We start from the raw sequence: 7,792 nt of genomic DNA on the forward strand, positions 1-7,792 counted from the left end.
AATAATACAAATTATCCACGCACCCTTTAAAAAGCTTGGCTTTCTGGTACTTGAAGCAGGAGTTCCAACATAGCTGCTTTGTGGTATTGAACACTCGTTCTGTATAACACAGAGGTATGAGTTGCACTGACTTATCGGGGTTAGTGTCTAGAATATTGGTTGTTAGTTTGGATAACATCTGTAGGGTCACTCTATAGCCAAGATGCATAAAATCAAGTGGGTTCATCTTCTCCAGTTTCTCCCTGTCTTTTGATGATAGTTCAAGAATTTTAGTTATATCAGAGCAAACTTACAGTAAGGAGTAACTTTTCCTTGTCTCAGTCCCCAAATGCAGCCTTTATCATGTCTTCCCATCTCATATAGCAAAACATTATTATTACAATCAAACTACTTCTCCTAAAATGTTGGTTCTTGAGTGCAATAATCTTCAAACAAAAAATGGAGACTTCTGGGGCAATAAAATCATCTGCATAATTGCATCTGAAATCATCCCCAAACTCTGCAAAGGGAACTTGTTAAGAAAAAACATCAAGTGACTTCAGAAAAAATCTGCTTGACCTTTGAGGAGAGTCATTCAATCACAGAGGACATATTGCTAAGTGCTTTCATCAATTCTTTGAGCTCAGGTGTCAATTATTTCACTTTCTTTTGGGTTCTGTGATAGTGAATGCTTTCCACTCAAGTAACGCAGTAAACCTTTTCCCTCTGCAGCTAAAATTCCCCATTGTAGGGGTGTTGAAAATTAATCTCTGTTCTTCAGTATGTGCATGAGTTCTGCTTTTGGCTTCCTGATGTTTCCATCCCTGCTGGGTACTGTGAAATCTTTTCTGCTACTTCTAGCTCCTTCCCTATCAGTTTGGATATGACTTTCTGCTGTTACTATTAAACTACCAATGACATAGCTGTCAAATTATGAATAGGTATCTTGATTTCTTTTTACTCTTTGAACCTGTCCCATACTGTCCCATTTGCCTTCCTGAGTTGTTTGGACATGATATGGTGGTTATTTACAAAACAGGCCCACTCATATTTGCATGCATTGATTCAGAGCTCTGCTGCACACCTGGCTCTCTGTCAACCTGAATCCAAAGTCAGAGCAGATGCTGGAAACAAGCCCTTGTAGCCATCACAAACCTGCCAAGGACAGGCACAGCTTTCCTGTGGCACTTCAGCAACCTGAGCAGACAGCTGCAGGAATTCAAACATTTGAAGCAAAGCCCTCTAAGCAGCATAGAGGCATCTCCTCCTCCTCCACAGAGATAAATAAAAAATTGCCAAGAGAAATGTGCAATCCCAAGGTAGGATAGCATTTAAGGAGGATGAATTGCAGGCAGATGGCTGCAGTGCAGATAGTGTGAGAGCAATCAGTAAAGACCAAATAATCCAACTTACTCACAGAAGAATGAAGACCAAAAAAGAGCCTATAGATAGCAGCCTGGGGAAGGCACGAGGCAGCCAGACTGGACTGAAACATGTCTGTCAGCTGTTGGGACAGTGGAGAGTTTTCTCACACTGGAAGGGCTGACCTGAAGGGTCTGGACTCTTCCCACTACCTTAGGTAAAACAGAAATAACACTGCCGATATTTTTATTTCCTGTGTGTTTCATAACTATAGTTGTCACAAAATGAACTCTTTTATAGCAGCAGGACGGGCAGTTTTATGAAATCCAAGCAACAAGTTAGGTTCATAACTTGAGTCAGACTGTGATAGCCCAATACTCCCAAGAAAGCAGGTCTGTCTGGCCATCTCAGACAGGGGACATTCATGGCTGAAACCAGTACCACCACATACATCAGCATCTCTTCTGATGGCTGGTGTCTCTCCAGGAAAATGCCAGTTATTTCAGTTCCTCTGTGCTATTCTCACACAGGAGGATATGCCTATCATGACTTGCCATGCTGCAGCCCTGACAGACATATTAGGGAGAAGTCCTGTCCTACTATGGGTTTGAATCTCCTCTCCAGGATTCAGGAACAAGCATGAAATAGCAGGAAAACTTTCCCTGCCACTGCCCTATAGCTTAGCCTCTGTGGAGACTTTGAGGCCTCCAGACACACTTCAAATCAAAAAAACGAGCTGTGCCTCCTTTCATTCACCATCATTGCTGCTATTGCTGCCAATAAATAAATTGGCATAATAGAGAATAAATATCTGTTGCCTTTACAGAGAATCAAGGAATGGCTGAGATTGAGGGCCCCTGGAGGTCATCTTGTCCAACCCCCCTGCTCACGCAGGGCCACCTAGACCAGGTTGTCCAGGACCATGTCCAGATGGCTTCTGAATATTGCCTCTTGTCTTGTCACTGGGCACCACCGGAAAGAGCCTGGTTCTGTTACCTTTCCACCCTCTCTTCAGGTATTTATACATGTTGATAAGATCTCCCCTGAGTGCAAGGGCTGCATGCAGGTAGTTGCTTCCTATACCAAAACCTCACCAGGTATTGAGAACAGTCTGCCCTAATGGCAGACAGTTTTTTCCCCTCATTTTTCCTTCTCTCATCTTCACTTACAGGAATTTTGGTATGTATACCAGCTTTGTTTGCTTATCCCTCTAGCCTCCTTTAATAATTAATAAGAAGACCATTCTATCAGTCTTGCTTTCTTCAGTGAATAAATTGGCCATGACATCATCTTGCAGGCACTAAGCATAGAACATAAATTTCTCAGTGTTTTTTCTCCTTAAGCTGCCACCTGAAACACCTCTGGCCTGCAGCAACCTCTCCCCAGGGTTATGAGGGGCTGCCCAGCTGGAGTATGACTCTACAGGTCCTTGTTCTCCAAAGTCACCTTCTCTTCCAGACCCCCTAAGGACTGCTCCCCCTCTCAGCCCCAGTAAAGAGCAATGGCAAGGAAAACCATGCAAGAAGTTCCTGGAGTAGCAAGGAAATTAGTTGAGGTACTCTGTGATGGCAGCAAGTAACAAGCCTCATCATGGGCCAGTGACGTGATTTTGGAGGTGCCCATCTAAGTAGCTGCAATTCTGCCAGAACTAAATGCAGAGGCATATGGATGGCCACATATCACACATTAGACATTTTTACAAAAGGATGTACTAGGCATCAAATACTTAAGCTGTGGGAACTGCAGATGTGACACATGCATTGGGGTACCAGTACAGACAGCTTTCAGAGTGTCTCAATACAGCAGCTTTGCTTCTGAGTGAAAAAAAATGTATTTACGTTCTTAAGAGGGCAGGGTAACTGAGATGAATCTCTACAAAATAATAGGATCTCTGAAGTGCCACTAGAGATTTTTACCTTCAGCTAATTGAATCACATGCCCAGGACCTGTTTCCACTCTTTCAAGACTTGCCACAGTCTGCATATCGAGGGTGATGGTGGCAGGATTTGCTGACACCAAGGCGATGCAAGTCTTGAAATTAATGGAGGAGAGGATATGGACTTCAATGATAGGGGCCCTTGGATGCAATACAAACACTTCCATTCCTCTTCCAAGTTGCCATGTTGAGTATAATCACTCCTGTTAATTCTGCCTATCTTGCGAATAAATCAGCTTTCTAACTTCTCTGCAACTGGTGAGTGCTCACTTAGTTTTGTATAAGGTTTGAGTAGTCTGATTTATTTATTTATTTATTTTTCTTATGCTCTTCCCAGAATGCACACTGCTTCTGGGAGTGCTGAAAGACTGATGAAAGAAGAGGTAAGGTGTTACTGCCAGTCACAGTAAGCACCTAGATGACTAAAAGCTAAAACTTCTGGCAAAATGAATTTTGGCAATGTTTTGACAATCCTTCTCACTTCCCAACAAGTATCTATATCTGATGCTGTGTAGAACAGAAGTAAAATAACAAATAACATATTTCTTGTTCAGTACTGCTCACTTTCATGTATGTATTTTTTTACAGTTACTAAAAAAAACCCCTAGTAACTAAAAAATTTCCTAGAGTTTGTGTAGGAAAGAATATTTTCCTACTGTATCCCATCTTTCAAATAGTTACATACAAACTTTGCTAGCTGGCTAAGAAAATCATGTATATAGGAAACAGCTAGCAACAGACAAGCAGCTTTGTTAGATGTTCTTACGCCCTGAAAAATCCTTTCACTTAGAATGGGTTATTTATAGTAATGGAGGAAATGAGCTTTTCCACTTCTTCCTTTGGACCCTACTTCTCTAGGTTACATCATAATGATTAACGTACATAAACACATCTACAGACTTCAGGATGGCTTCATTTGAGTTAAGGGTTCTCCAGTTCTAGATATATGGGAAATAGTGTTTTGAGTGGAATGAACTCTTGGAAAGACAAGTCTACAGGAACACAATTCTGTAGTTACATATATAATCTACAACAGAAAGGTGCCTTGAGCCTGATTTAGTGTTGTACATAGTACAAGTAATTATATAGATTATTTTTGTATGATATACAACAATCATAGAAAAACGAGACTAGAAGAGAACACTGTCTAAATCTGATCTCTTGCACAGTATGCATCTTAAATTTAATCAAATTTTTAGAGCTTTTTGTTTTTCCCCCACAAAAAGGACATCTAATCTTGATTGCCAAAGATCTGCCAACACCATTAGCAAGTTCTTCCAATGATTACTTAACCTTTCAGTCAAAAATAACTTTTTTTTTCTTTGTAAATGTCAAGTTACAGTTTACAGATCTTGGATTTTGTGTCTAATAGATTGAAGAGCCCTCTATTACCAAATTTATGTTCCAGATCAAATACTTATTAATATACACTAAACAATTATTCATTATTCAACCTTTTTTAAAAGACAAAGGGCAGAGCTTCCTCAGCATTTCAGTAGGATTTGTGTTTTCCAATTCCATCATTATTATGATGGCTTTTCTCTGTTGATTGATAGCCTTCTTAGACTGATGCTAAAACTGGACATAACATTCACAATCTATATGTTGCACTTGCCAAGGACAGAAGGAATATATATGACATTCGAGATTCCTGTTCACCCATTTTGGGATCATATTCTTCCATCTGATCACAGCTTTTCATTGGGAGGTCACATTCAGCTGAATAGTCACTAGAACACTCAAGTTCTTTCCATGTGTCACAGCTTTCCAAAATCAGACTCTTCATCTTTTATGTATGGTCTACATCCCTTCTACTTAATTCTACAATTTGAAATCTAAGATATATAGAGCTAGAAAACTAGCCCTATTCAAATTAGATTACAGTTACCTTGTACAGATAACACTTTATTGGTATTAATTTCATGTTTTATTCTATCATAAGAATGGTAATAATTATTCCATGGATAAGTGTATTGTGGTGGGTCCTTCCACCTACACATCAACCCACTGATTTCCAGTCACTCAAACACCATTAGGAGTCTGTATTGAACATTGAGCTCATCCTGAACACCTGAACAGTCAGAAGCAGATTATGGTAGAACATGAATAAAAGTAAGTTAACTTAAAGAGATGGAAAACTTTTTAATGCCACTCCAGAACTAATTTTAGATTAATAAGTGCAGAATTTTATCAAGCTAGCATTAATTATCAAAGCATCTGTACAAAAAATACCATAGAAATAAGAAAGAATAAAGTTTCTCCTGCCTTTATTTGGTAAATTTTCATACTTTGTACTCAAACAAGTGATGTTTATGAATTCATTTGGATTCTTATAGAAAAAGTGATTTACTAAATAGAATTATTCCTGTGCATAACTGTGTAAATAGCTTTTAATAGTGTCATTCAGATGAAGCATTTTATAGGACAAGGAAGAAAACAACAGCTAGGTCAAACTTTGTTCTCATGTGAAGTTCTTTCTGCCATGCATCTCTTGCTTGCCACATGTTCCTTGAGATTTATGCTTCTGCCTCCCATCTAACTGTTCTAGGATCAGGGTCTATAAAGTCATCTTGGCTAGGACCCAGCAAAAAAGTGAAGATGCTGATTCAGTAACTAAGTCTTATTTGTAAGCAGAGTACCTAGGCAGATGCGACTGAAAGTGTAAGTCTGAAGCAGAAATCATGGGAATATTCATGTTGAGACACAAAGATGTCTCAATCCTGATCAGATATCAAAGAACTGCCATACACTAATTAAAAAATTAGTAATATTGTAATGGCATAGCTATTATGTGATTTCTATAATCTGCTTTCTAGCTATTTTTTCCCTCCTTTTCTCTGATCTGCCCAATCTTTTCTCTTTACCTAGTTCTACCCATGCCTCAATACCCAGTCTTGGCTATCTAGCACATAGATGAAATGTTTACTGCTGGTGTTTACAATGCTTCTAGCTGTCTGGAATAAGTAAATGTTTTCTTCTCTCAACACAGGCCGAATAGCATGATAAACATTACTCCATTTCAGCAAATATTTTTATTTCAGCTGAAATGTATGATGACATACTATACAGCTAACAAAACTTTTCTGATCCACTGTAATTTCATCTTTCCTTATGGATTATCTGTTCCCAACATGTTGGAGGAATTTTGGACCCCTGCATGTCCAGCTCTCCTTTCAAAGAGCCCAATAAACATCCAGTTGCTTTTCATGGGGTGTTTTTTCAAAACCAAAGAACAACCCATTTCAGGGAATACTTTCCTACATTGTTGAGACAGAGGGGAGAATTTCCTGGAGCACGCAGTGATTCTATTTAACATAAATGCTGCAACAGAGCACACCTCACTTATACTCTCCCAGCCTCCCTCTTCCAAGCACCAGGGTAGGGATGTCCAAGCCCTGGTTGAGGCTCCCGCTCCTGGGGATGAACAAGCCCATGCATCAGTACATGCTGGGGATGTCACAGGATGTGAAAAACCTGAGATTAAATCCCTACTGCAAGGCCACACAAAGATGGCATATGAAAAAACAAGCATTAAAACTGAGGAGTCTCAACTAGGGCCCTAACCATTCATCCCAACTGTCTCAGCCACCCAAGCTTTGCAAGTGAGAGTGAGGTTTTGCACATGCATCCTAATTCTTAGATTCACCTGCCTACTATACATCCTCCTCACCTCATCCAGGCCCTGGTGTCACCTATTGGGACACCATAGACAGTATGTAGCAGATCAGGAACAAGGATGGCAAAAAACCCTACATGGGTTAAAAAGAAAAAAAAAAAAAGGTCTATAATTTGTGACCACACTTCTTACCTAGCTGTAACTTACCTGGAAGCACACTAGTCAATGCTCTAAAGGAGGCTGAAGTCATCCCTTTCACTCACATATCAGAACCCCTCCTGAAATATCTATTTCATGGAATTGGACTTCACTCAAACTAGGAGAGAGTTATCACACCAGTGATCTTACCAGTTTAAGGGTTGCTCTGCACAGGGAATTCTACAACAGGCTGCATAGAGTATATTCCCTTCATGGCTGTCTTTTAATTGTTTCTGGATGAACATGGTCACTGAATGAGACAAGTGCACCCATCTGTCTTTAACACTATGGTTCCTCTATTATTTTTTTCTTCTTTAAACATGGGATTCTATGTTCAGAAAGTGAATGAGCTGAGAAATGTCTTAACTTTTGTTGTTGGATGAAAACAACACAGGTTCTGTCCTTGGGCTTGCATACGTATATACATATATACACATATATATACACATATGCACACACATATGATTTCTTACGTAAAATGTTAAGACAATGAAACTGATTATAAGAACATGACGCACAGTATAGGGTGCTTACATTTAAAAATATCTATCATGACACATGGAGGAAACAATGCAATGCACTACTTTTAAGATGTCATCCAAATAGAATCATAGAATCATAGAATCATTGAGGTTGGAAAAGACCTCTAAGATCATCGAGTCCAACCGTCAACCCAACACCACCATGCCCACTAAACCATG

The sequence above is a fragment of the Aptenodytes forsteri genome, unplaced genomic scaffold (assembly GCF_000699145.1).
Source record: "Aptenodytes forsteri isolate BGI_AS27 unplaced genomic scaffold, ASM69914v1 Scaffold120, whole genome shotgun sequence".
In the NCBI taxonomy this organism is placed as follows: domain Eukaryota; kingdom Metazoa; phylum Chordata; class Aves; order Sphenisciformes; family Spheniscidae; genus Aptenodytes; species Aptenodytes forsteri.